This window comes from Crocuta crocuta, unplaced genomic scaffold (assembly GCF_008692635.1).
Source record: "Crocuta crocuta isolate KB4526 unplaced genomic scaffold, BGI_CrCroc_1.0 scaffold415, whole genome shotgun sequence".
Lineage (NCBI taxonomy): Eukaryota > Metazoa > Chordata > Mammalia > Carnivora > Hyaenidae > Crocuta > Crocuta crocuta.
The window spans coordinates 1994341-2007203 of record NW_027531525.1 but is presented as its reverse complement, the minus strand read 5'-3'; positions in this window follow the sequence as shown (position 1 = coordinate 2007203).

The window sequence follows — 12863 nt, the reverse complement described above, 5'->3', positions numbered from 1 at the left end:
TAAATATTAAAAAATCTTAACACCTAATATAATTATATATAAAAATAGAAAAAGAATAAAAATGTGTACAGATTCAGACGACAGCATATAGAACAAAACAACATATATGTGTATATACACACATGCTGTTATCTAAATCTGTGGACAATTTTACCTCGCTCTTTCATTGGAAAGAATAGGAAGAAGGAGAAAGCTAGGTGACAGGAAGTAGAAAATTGCTCACAATTAATCAAGCCAATTAATACGGTCAAAACTTGAAACACGTAGTGCTTTAAAACATAAACTACCGCATCTCAAGATTTTTCATGATTCTGTTTCTTAACAGTAAAATATTATTCAAAAAACTACGATCCCTTGTGATAAAGAAATATTTATCAGAAGGCCAGAAATTATTCCATTTCACTTCATTTTCTTTTCTTCTGGAAATTTATGTAAAATTAAATTTAATAACTTTATTTTAAATAGTATGAATATAAGATCTCATCTTTCTCATATTTGCCTATATGTCTATTTGTCTATTATCTATCAATGCATCCATTTTGTATATAAGCAAAGAAATATGCCTAGAATGATAACACTAGTTATTTCTATGTCGTGGAATGTGAAGTAATGTATTAATTTCTTTTTCATAGTTTTCTTCACTGCTTGAACATTTTGTAATATCCTTCTTAATAAGTAAGTAGGCAAGTCACTATTCCTCCCTAAAACAAAAACAGCATATTAGTACATTTTTTAAAAGCACAGAAAGGCTCTAGACCAGACAGGATATGGTGGAGGGGGCATAAAGATAGGGAAAAGGAAAATTTTCTGGAGCTATAGCTAAACAGTGTTAAACACTAAAGTCCCCTGAACTCTCGTTGAGAGTCCCCAGCAAAGACTATAATTACTGTTACTGTGAGTTCATGCTAAGACTGGACAAACTGGAGCAATAAAATGTTGTTGTTTTAGACTGGTACCCAGCAATTCCAGACCAACAATGACACATCTAACACTGGTAACAGAAAGCTGTACCATTAGCATCGAGGTCAAAGCCAAGTATTATTCATTAGTAACAAGAGAAAAGAAGTGAAGAGCATAAAAGTCATCCCCCTCTTGGTGAAGAGAGTGCAGAAGAGGAGGAATGGAGACAGCGGGGTCACTCCAGGGAACACAAAGGGGTCAGGTGAGGAACAGCACCGGTCAAGCCCAGGTCATTCACGGAACAGAGACAGTGAGTGAAACCAAGTTTAGTGCAGCTTGTTGAAAGTCAAATCCTCTTCCTTCAGGCGGTTTAGGAGAGAAGAGCATGGAACTGGCTGTCTGGCTTCTAGGAGTGGCGAAGGGAAGAACTCTAGTGTCCTGTCTGGACTGGACATCAAGGGACATGAGCCGAACTTTCCTCAGTCGGGATGTTGAGGACAGAAGAGTTTAGCCTATCTCCAATCATTCACTGGTGATTACAGCCATTCTCCACAGTAGAATAAATAAATGAGAAAGAGATGGTGATCCAGGATTTACAGAGGACAAAAAAAATTTTTTTTTTTTTAAATAAGAGAGGATTACTCAGTCACCAAGCTATGGTCAACATAAGTTTCTTGGCAAATAAAATTCTCAATTGCAGCCTTTCTTATTAAGCCATTTCCATGTTCTCCTAACTAGAAACAAAACTAGTCCAGTTTAGGTTGGCACTCTCAATAGAGCATGCATGCAGGAAGGTTGTCTCCAATTCTGAGTTAAAAAAGAAAGGCTTCATAGAAAACAAAAAACAAAAAACAAAAAAAAACATTGGCTCTGATGATTCTGGCAGAACAAAAAGGAGGTGAAACTAACTCTGTTTTTAGTTCATAAACAAGTATTTTATTAAGCTCCAATTATTTGCAAAGAGAATTTGGTTAGCCTTTCTAAATGTAATTTTATTCTAAGGGATTAGGTATTTTGTAAGTACCCGAGCTTCCTGGGTGAAAATAGTGGGGGGAAATGAGAGAAAAATTGTGGTAAAACTAAAATTTGCCAGCCTACCATTTGCCAAGCACTGGACACAGAGTCAAGACGCTCATTTCTCTTGTCAACTACTTTCTGAACAGCTGAATCATACCACTTTATCTTTTTTAATTTTTAAATAATTTAACTTTAATCTGTACATCTGACGTGGGGCTCAAACTCACATGCTCTACTGACCGAGCCAGCCATTGCCCCTTAACACACTTATTTCACTTGAGATTCAACCAAAAATCTGTCTAGTCTCCAAGCTAAAATTTCTGACTTTTTGAAGTGTTATAAATTAATCTTATAATAGCTGGTCACAATTCTCCAAGGACTTAGAGCTACAGGTCTCGATTTCTGATTCCAGAGTCCAAAGCTGCACCTGTAACACCCCGTAGCACATTCCATTACAGTGTTTTATGATATGTTGACTGCTTGCTATATGCCAAGCACCCTGCTGAGGGTTATTCATGGATTAACTCATTTAATCCTCATAATAACCTTGAGGTAGGTGCTGTTATTATCCGTATTTCAGAGACAATTAGAACATAATAAGGTAACTGACTTGCCCAAGGACATACAGGAAGTAAGGCTGGGACTAGATTTTACTCCCTGGCGGTAAAACTCCAAGACTTCTATTCCTGGCAATGTGTAATACCGCATCCCTACACAACCCAGGAGCTGGGTCAGGAATAGAGACTGTCTACAATCATTGTCTGGCCTTCAGGACTCAAAGGCTCTCGAACTCACTGACATGTCCTATGGGCCCCTGAGTTCAAATGAGTAGGCTGAAAAAATATTCAAATTAAACAACCAATGGTGAATATTGTGACTTACTGCTTCTCTGCCTTAACTTCATTCTTTCCACATCTTCTTTTGGAAACATAATAGGTTACTTGCCAATAACCAAATAATCATTTATTGTTATGACGAAACAATATGCACTGTGGTTAAATTCAACATGCACTGTGGTTAAAAACTCTCAGCAAACTATGAAGAGGACAGACTTGCATACCTATATTAAGCAAAACACATGTACAGAAATGTACGTGGATAGTATCACCATTTGCAACAAAAACTGGAAGCCAACAAAATATCCATCAGCAGAAACAATACATAATTTGTGACGGGTTCATATAATGCGATAAAACAGAATGATGAAAATGAATAACCATGGCTATGTACAAAAACAAGCAAAATTAATCTACGGTGTTAGAAGTTAGCATAATAGTCTCCTGGGGAGTCAGGAGCATCTGGAGGGGGATACAACTGGGGGCTTTCTGGGGGTGCTGGTAATGTTCTGTTTCCTAATCTGGGTGTTGGTTACATGGATGGTTCACTTTGAGAAAATTCATTAATTTATACACTTACTGATTTGTGTATCTTTCTGTACATGTATTATGCTTCAATAAAAGGCTCATGGAAAAAAATAGGAGCTTAGGCTGCAGAGCACAGGTCAAGAGGTAGAATCCCTTGCTCCTCCTCCTTGCTGTCCCTATCTTTCCCCCAAAGGCTAACTTGTATCCCTCCTCTCTGCTTCCTCTCTGAGGCATTCTCTGACCATCTGAGAACTCCTTGATAATTACTTTCTAATTCTGCCTTCAATTAGATTAGGTTTCAGTGCCCTGAATGCTGAGGACATCAAGATGCCAAAAGGTTTGAGGCACAAAATAAAGTGAACACAGAAAGATCATGAAGTAATCTTAGGGTGAAAGAGAACACTCCAGGATGGTGGGAAAGCTTAAAGGGAGACAAAAAGCACCTGGGAATTAGGTTTGGGATGCTGACCTCTGAGGGTCTTGACAGAGAAGGAAAGAATAACCAGAGATTAAGACCAGAAAGAAGGAAGATTAGTGCTCATGGAGCAGAGTGGGCTGCAGGTGCAGGCTAGAGCTGGACTCAGAGGCTCCAGGACCTATAGATACACATTCTCCTGCTAAAAAGTTCCTATACACAGGCCTGCAAAACCCCAGCCAGGTACTTAACTGTGCCCCCCCCCCCCATGAAGTCTTGCTGAATATGTATAATGTGACTTTAGATAGCAGATCATCTTTCATTTGGAGGAAAGAAAACACCTAACACAGGCCATCTGAAATCAGGGACAAAAAGAAGGAACAAATGCAAATTTTTAGCAGCATAGTCATGCCCACCTTCCTCTCATTTCTCTACTACTATTCCCCCTTACTATGTTCTTAGCTCTCCTGCTATGTTTTTCCAGTAAGGCCTTCATTCATTTGCATCTGAAAATACAGAGGAAATCAGATTAAAAGCAAAAAGCACTACTTAGAGGAACTCAACTCAGAAGCCACAATTGCCCTGAAGCTGTGCTCCGAGAGACAGAGAGACCCATGGTGATCTCTGAAGTTTAGAGAGGGGAAAGGACGGGACCCAGATCACATTGTGCCCCTGCGCCATTCCTCACGGGGACTCCAGAAAAATAACCTTCAAAGGGAGAGATCCCTTGAAAAAGGCATTTACATTCTCAGATCCCCTCTTACTGGAAACACACACACGTACACAGGTGCACACAGTTAACACAGCCAACATCAGGTTGGCACCTGAACTCTGATATTAGAGAACAATAGTATCTATGAGTTTTAATATAACTGAAATGTTAGGTAATGTGCCAGATATCTGACATAATTAGCTTATTTAATACTCAACAGCCCTTTAAAACAGGCACTTTAGCCTGATATTAATGATGAGGAAATAGACTGAGAGAGGCTAAGTAGCTGCCTGAAGTCACACAGAAGGGAAGGAAAGAGCTAAGAGCAAACCCAGATAGGGCCGACCCCAGAACCTCTTATGGTCCAGGCTGGCTCGTGGCCAGGTCCACACAAGACGGGCTCCACTGTGGTCCAGGCCGGCTCATGGCCGGGTCCACAAAAGATGGGCTCCAATGCAGCGACAGGTATGTTAAGTCAATTCCATCATACAAACCTTCCTCAAAAGGCTCCTTATGAACAGGAATTACATAAAGAAAATTAAAATATTAAATGAAATATAGCTATAAGATATACAAATTATGTGTAATTCAGCAAAAAATATTTTGGGGGACAGAAATATACTGTGTATGAGCACTAATAGATCCAAGAGAGAAAAGGTAAGAAAAAAGTGGGAGCAAAGCTGGGTTCCAGGGAACAGGTCAAACATTTTGAACAAAGGGAGGGAGCAAAGACCATCCCAACTCCCTTGAGGAGTACCCCAGGAAGGAAGGGAATTCACCCTCAAGCAGTCAAGAGTCAAAGACCTGGGTCCCACACCGTTGCCCTGATATGCTTCTCGCCACTGAGCACACCACTAAAAATGTCAGCTCTGGCCTCAAGAGATTTTTCCCAGGTTGCTTAGGACACTCTAAAATAGAGAAGATGTCCTAAAATAGAGAGGGGTCCCTGGGAGATGACAGGACACTGGGCAAGCAACCACCATGAAGAGAGGAGGATAAGAGAATCAAAATGCTGACAGAGAGACTGAGCCAGGCTTCCCCATGACAAGACCTGCACTACTTGATCAATCTACAGCTTCTGCCTAAACATGCCCTGTTGTTGACGTGAGGCCATCCTCGAAGGACTTCCAGAACTCCATCTCCGTGGTACTCGGGCTGTAGAGTGATTCACAGCTCGGGATACTTTTTGATACTTATTGTCATTGTCTCCTGAATACTCTCCCCCAAGTTATACATGAGCTGGCAAAAACCAAATAATATGCTGGTGACTCCGCATAATCGTCACAAACTTTATCCTCCTCTCTCCACCTATTTCAGGCCTCCTGACTAACCCTATCAACCCGGGTGAGAACAGCAGACTTTGTCTGGCAGAGACAGAGTCCTAGCAAGGCCAGACCCATAATGCTGACGATCAGGGATGAAACATCTGGCAGAGTCCAGAGAATGGCTGGGGTAAAAGGCTGTAGAGGATAATGGATGAGAAAATGGTAAACTACCAAGAGGCCAACAAGAGTTCACCAGAAAACCATGGTTCAAAGTGTGAAGATTCTTACACGGAGAGATAGGCGGGGTGGCAGAAAGGGTGCTAGCAATGAAAGCAGAACAAAACAAAATGACACCCCCACCCCCAGTCACCTCAGACAGCATGGCACACCCACATGATGGAATACTAACCAGCATAAAAAGAAATGAAGACATTCTTTATGTGCTAGTACAATTTCCAAAAAGTATTATTAAGTGAGAAAAGTTAAGTTCTAGAAAAGGATATATGCCATCATTTATAGGGGGTAATGGAAAAATATTTACATGTAAGTATTTACTTGGGTGTCCACAGACTATCTCTGGAAAGTTACAGATAAAGCAGTATCACTGATTGCCTCTGGGTAAGTAAAATCCAGCAGTGACAGGCAGGGGTAGGAATGAAATTCATCTCTGTATATCCTTTCATGCCTTTCGTAGATATTACCTATTCAAAAAAATTTAGCTTCATTTAATTTTAAAAACATTTCAAGTCCTGTTTCACTCTGTGAGGTACCAGATAACCTTCAAATTCCTTAGGATGATGTCTGAGACCTTTCTCATGTGGCCTTGCCTGCACATTTCCCACATTCTTTCCCACACCGTCAACAGCCTCACTCCACTCGGCTACCAACAGTCACCAACACTGTGAGAATCACTGCCCTTCTCAGGATGCTCCCCCTGCCTGGAATGCACGATCAATAGTTAATTATTGAATACTTCTACATGTCCAGCATTCTTCAAAGCACTGAGAACACAGTGAGGAGTGGAAGAATCTAGCAAACAAGGGTCTGCTTCTGCAGCACCTCTTGGGAGATGTTCCATGATCTTTCTGAGAACAGCGAGTTACTCCCTCATCTGTCATTCCACAGCAATTTGGAAACACCTGGATTAGATTCATTACCTCATATTCCAGGTGGTTGCTGCATGTCTACACCCTGCATTAGATTATGAACTACTTGAGGGCAGAGGCCATGTCTTCTTCACACATATAACCAACCCAATGACTAGCCTGGTGCCCTACATGAGGTAGGCCCTCAAAAAATGCTTATGTTTTTTTAAAATATTTTTTTATTTATTTCTAGGAGAGAGAGAGAGACAGCGTGAGCAGGGGAGGGTCAGAGAGAGAGGGAGACACAGACTCCGAAACAGGCTCCAGGCTCTGAGCTGGCAGTCAGCACAGAGCCCGACGCGGGGCTCGAACCCATGAACCGCGAGATCATGACCTAAGCGAAAGTCAGACACTTAACCGACTAAGCCACCCAGGCACTCCAAAAAATGCTTATGAATGAAATAAATGATGACCTCTGGATACTGAGATTCTTCTCCTAGATTGCACTTCCCTAAGTTACACAGAACTAAATTCATCCTTCCAGAACATGGTTCCGCCAGGGTTTGTGGGGGAGGCAGGAGAGTCCTTCATGAGGTCTAGCTCTTCTTTGTACTCTTCCCACCTGCCTCAATAGCCACAAGGAGGTATCTGATATTTAGCCATAGAGACGTCCTCCCAAAGTACCACTTTCCAGTCTTTCCAACCATTCCTGGTAAGAATGTCTCCTTCCATGTCTCAAGTGATGAAGCAGTGAAGAAAAATATTGAATGTGTTGAGTGTTTTGCCAGCTTATGAAATCTCCTTGCCCTAACCGGCTCATTTTCACCTTGTAGAGCAGAGCACCACCTAGCAAATCAACTTACGAACGCAGAGGGCAAAGACACCAGAGACAACTTTCAGTGTGGGGACATCATCCTGCCCAGACTAAGACACACTCTGACCTGGGTTATTTTTTAACAGACACTGCAGCCAGTAGTCCTGATGGGTGAGCAGGACTATGGGCTTCAGCTGTGAAATGCCAAAAAGTATTTCACCTGGAATACCAACTTCAAAATCATTCCTCCTTAAATGGTAACAAATAGCTTCTTCAGGAAACCACTCAACAAAAACCGCAACTCTCCCTCAGTCCTATGATTATGGTTACACATCTCAAAGGGCATTTCCCATGACCAACCATGACTGGCCTATGTCAGCATCACAGAGAACTTACAGAAGCAGAATGGATATTACCTTTCCAGCTCATCAAGCAGGAAGACTACAGAATTGCTAATGGGATGACCACTGTCTGAAATTATTTAAATTATTATTTGTCACTGACCTCTGCCTTTGGAGAGTTTGCTCACTTTCACCCCTTACTAAATCTTGGCCTCACTGTGCAAGTCAATGTGACTAAGGCACACCTGTGCCACTCTGTCTGGTTACAGTGGGAAGAGAAAAGCTTCTCAGTTCACTATTCCAGGATTCAGTCATTTAAATATCTAAGTAAAAGGGTGCCTGGGTAGTTCAGTCGATTAAGCGTCCGACTCTTGATTTCAGCTCAGGTCAGAACCTCATGGCTTGTGAGCTCGAGCCATGCACACTGCACTGCTTATTATAATACAGTCACTCTCTTGACCTTCAGTATCCTGCCTGCTCCTTCGGTCCATACCCTACCTGCATCTTTGGTAAACTAGGTAAGAGGGAATCCATCCAACTATTCCTACTCAGTATAAACCAAAGTAGAAATCTAAAAATGTGCTCTAAGGCATAACATCAATCCATGCTTAGATTATTTTTATTTACTCTGTTATCATAAGAGCCTGTATAGAGGAAACTGGGGACAGAAATGTGCCTTCTCTGAGAGTGTTCTACACTCTCTTTGCATTGCTGCATTATATAGCCCCAAAATGTGGTAGGCCAAAAAGGGTCAGCATTGTTGATTTCTAGAGAGTTTTATGTAAATGCCATATAGCTATTACTGTGGAACACATGAGTCATACTGCCTCCTGCACTATCAAATCTAAAGATACAGGAAATTCTTGTGACCGCCTACTCCTTTTGGCTAAATGATAATTTAGACAAGTCTTCAGTGAGCTAGAAGCTGATCTAAGGAGACCAATTCCACGATTCTCTATTATTGAGATAAGCAATGACTAAATTCTAATCCAATGATTCATCTAATTCTAATTTAATGATCCCATTATTCAGGTAATATTTACTGAGTTCTACCATTAAGTGAGTACTTTGATACATGCTGGAGACCCAAAGATCAAAAAGCTGTGGAGATATAGAAAAAAAATAAATTGCCTTCACAAAGATCACTCATCACATGAGATAATCCCATAAGTGGCAACTATAATTTGGTATATTACCTCCTATATGTAGAACAATATGCTAAGCATGCAAAGGAAACAAGTGAACAATGTGCTAAGGAATATCCAAGAAGACTCTACATAGATAAAAATATTCATTTGTTCATTCATGCAACAGATATTGGGAAGTGCCTACCCATTATAAGCAAGGCTCTATTCTAGCTTCTGAGTTTATAGTAGAGGATGAGACAGACAAAATCTCTCTCTCAGAGAGCTTATACATTCTGTAGGGGGAGACAGACACTAAACAAATTTCAAATGGTAATAAATGCTATAAAGTTGGGGCACCTTGGTGGCTCAGTCAGTTAAGTGTCCAACTTCAGCTCAGGTCATGATCTCATGGATCGTGAGTTCAAGCCCTGCGTTGGGCTCTGTGCTGACAGCTCAGAAGCTCAGAGCCTGGAGCCTGCTTCAGATTCTGTGTCTTCCTCTTTCTCTGCCCCTCCTTCATTCATGCTCTGTCTTTCTATCTCTTAAAAATAAACATTAAATGGAGGAGGGCACTTGTGGGGATGAGCACTGGGTGTTATATGGAAACCAACGTGACAATAAACTATTTGTAAAAAAATAAAATAAAATAAACATTAAAAAATTTTTTAATTAAAAAATAATAAAAAGAAAAAAAGAAAAGAAAGGTTTTAGAGTATCTAGTTAGGAAGGAAAGTTACTTATATGAGGCATCATTTGAGCAGAGACCAGAATTACAAACAGAAGTCAGCAATGCAGGGGCACCTGGGTGGCTCAGTGAGTTGAGCATCCGACTTCAGCTCAGGTCATGATCTCATGGCTCATGAGTTTGAGCAACACGTCAAGCTTTGTGGTGACAGCTCAGAGCCTAGAACCTGCTTCAGATGCTGTGTCTCCCTCACTCTGCATCTCCCCTGCTCGTGCACTGCCTCTCTCTCTCTCACGCTCTCTCGCTCTTGCTCTCGCTCTCTCAAATATAAACATTTTTTTAAAAGTTAGCAATGCAGAAAACAAAGAACCAACAATCAAATCAAAGGGCAAGGTCCTTGGGAGTGTACAGGCTGAACAATCTTGGAATTCTGTTGAGCTGAAAAGTCAGTATGTCTACAGAATGATCAACAAGGGGGATAAAGGTACAAAATAAGATCAAAAAGGTTGATAACAGTCAAATCACAAAGAGAATAATAGCAAGGAGTTTGTCTACTATTCTAACTATGATGGAGAGTTCCTGGAGAGTTTTAAGCAGGAAAGTAACACTCTTGATTTGCGTGTATAAAACTTTTCATAAACTGATTTAAAAGGCTGATTGCTGTGTGGACAGCAGATTGTGAGACAAAGCAAGAGGTAAGAGGGAGACTAACTGCAATAGTCTTGACACTCAGGGTCTCATGAAAGGCAGGAGACTGTGGAGAGTCTGATTCTGTGGACCATCAAGATCAAGTATAAGAGGAAGACAAAGATCTTTCTATAAACACACAGGATAGAGCTCTAGAGACTCAGCCCAGACACAGATGTTCATCTGGATACAAGCCAAGCAGATATCAAAGATCCAGTTTTGTGTATCCAATCAGTTCAGGAAAAGTGAAGGACAAGGAGAAGATTCAGAGACAGTATCAGCACCAACTCATGGACAGTCTGGACGTAGACATTTGAAATATGAGTACAGCACAGAGGAAGACAAGGAGATAGGACCATACAGTCTGAATTGCACTGGGGCCAGAGAGCCACTCATGGGCCGCCAGGATTCAATCCAACAAGAAGGCAAGCCTCTCACTAGGAATAGGCAGGAAAGTATAATAGATATTCAAGGTCTCATCATGACCAGACACCCACTAATGGAGTTTGGGTCTACTCATAAGTTTGGGTCTACCCAGACTATTTAGGTCTGGCACAATAGGAAGATGTATGTCAAGCCACCCACAATCAGAATATAGCTCCAGACACACAGGTCAGCTTACAGACAAATTTCATATACATAGTTTTATCCTAGTAAAAATAGACAGTGTAGATATAGTTACTGTCAGTTCAGAGGTGGTGAAGAAGACTCAAATAGAGAGTCAATATCAACCTATGGACAGTATGAGGAGGGCCATGGACAACTGGAACTCAATAAGATAAGCCAAAAAGGATCCATGAATATTCTGAAAACAATGCAAGAAATTCAGGGTCTAGTCATAAATAGACAATGTCAACCCATAAGTAGTCAGAATCCAGGAAGTTCTTTCCAGGAACAAATTAGTCATAATTATAATCAGGCATGAGATAACACATTCAGAAGCCGAACATGTCAAACCCAAGATTAATTTGGGTCTAATAATACATAGACAATACTGTAAATAAAAGCAAGGATTGGTTTATAGCTACAAACACATCAACTATGAAAGCACAGGATATGACTATGGATAGTATGAAAACAATAGAAACTCAGCCTTGATTCCAATCCACTGAAATCTGGGAAGAGAAGTACAAACAAGCTTAGTCTTGAACAGTCAGTGTCTACCTCTGATCATTCAGGGTCTGGAGCAAAGATTTAACTTCGAATATTCAAGGATAAGCTATAAACTTAATTTGACACTGATGGTCAGTCTAAATGTAACATAAGTAGAAGACCACCAACTACTTGCAGCCAGTCCCCTGAAGGACACAGAATCCTGTCATTTTTTTAAAATCTACATCTACTTACCCTCATGGTCCATCATCCATTTCTACTAGAAAACAAGCACCCAGCAATGGACATTCTAGTGACTGTGAAGTTCAGTCAGGATATTCAAATAGAAAACACTTATCTACTAATGGACAGATGACTTCTGGCCATGAAGGATGAGGAATTCAACTCGGTGACACTGGAAGACAGAAACACAGTAATACCCATTTAAGTGAGCTATATCCACAATCAGCTCAAGTCCAGTACAAATAGAAAGCAGCATCATAATATCCAGTTCTCCAGGTGATGTTGGTATAAACAGAGAGCAATCAAGTTTACAACAGTAGAGCTTGGATCTCCAGTTCTTACTGATCTGGTAACAGCAAAGGCCCAAAAAGAATAGGAAAGTACAACTATTACTCATTTAGTAATAGGGGCTTAATGGAAGGCATAACAGGAATCTGGACATAGTCAGCTGAGGGACAGTGGAAGGTACAGACAGGGTGAGGATGTTTATCAAAATGGCAGCTCTGAGACAACAGGTAACAATGGAAGAAAATAAACAAATTGTGTGTTTGTACCAACACTCTATAAGTAGAACAAAAGGAACACTATCTTAAGTAAAACATCAGCAGAAGAGGAACTAAGTGAAGACATGAGAAGAAAATATAAAGCACAGGAATTTATTGTAAGAACTTCTTTTTGAGAACAGTTATGTCTCTCCTTTTCTTTAAAAATGTAAATCTATTTGGGGCACCTGGGTAGCTCAGTCAGTTAAGTGGCCAACTCTTGATTTCAGCTTAGGTTATGATCTCAAGGGTTTGTGAGTTCAAGCCCCACACCAGGCTCCATGCTGGCAGTGTGGAGCCTGCTTGGGATTCTCTCTCTCCCTCTGTCTCTTCCCCTTCCTGCCTCCCCATCTCGACAAATAAACTTTAAAAAATCCTTTAAAAAATGGAAATCTACTTTAATCCTTCTTAATGTTAACCTTCTTTTGAAGGATAATGTATATTTGGCATACTCGGCATATGTTGGCAATGTAAGTTTAAATTTTAATAATATTACAAAAAATTTTGTTCCATGGGGTTCATTAGAGTATTAAGCATGGGAGACTGAGATCTAACATCACTGCAAATGTCAATA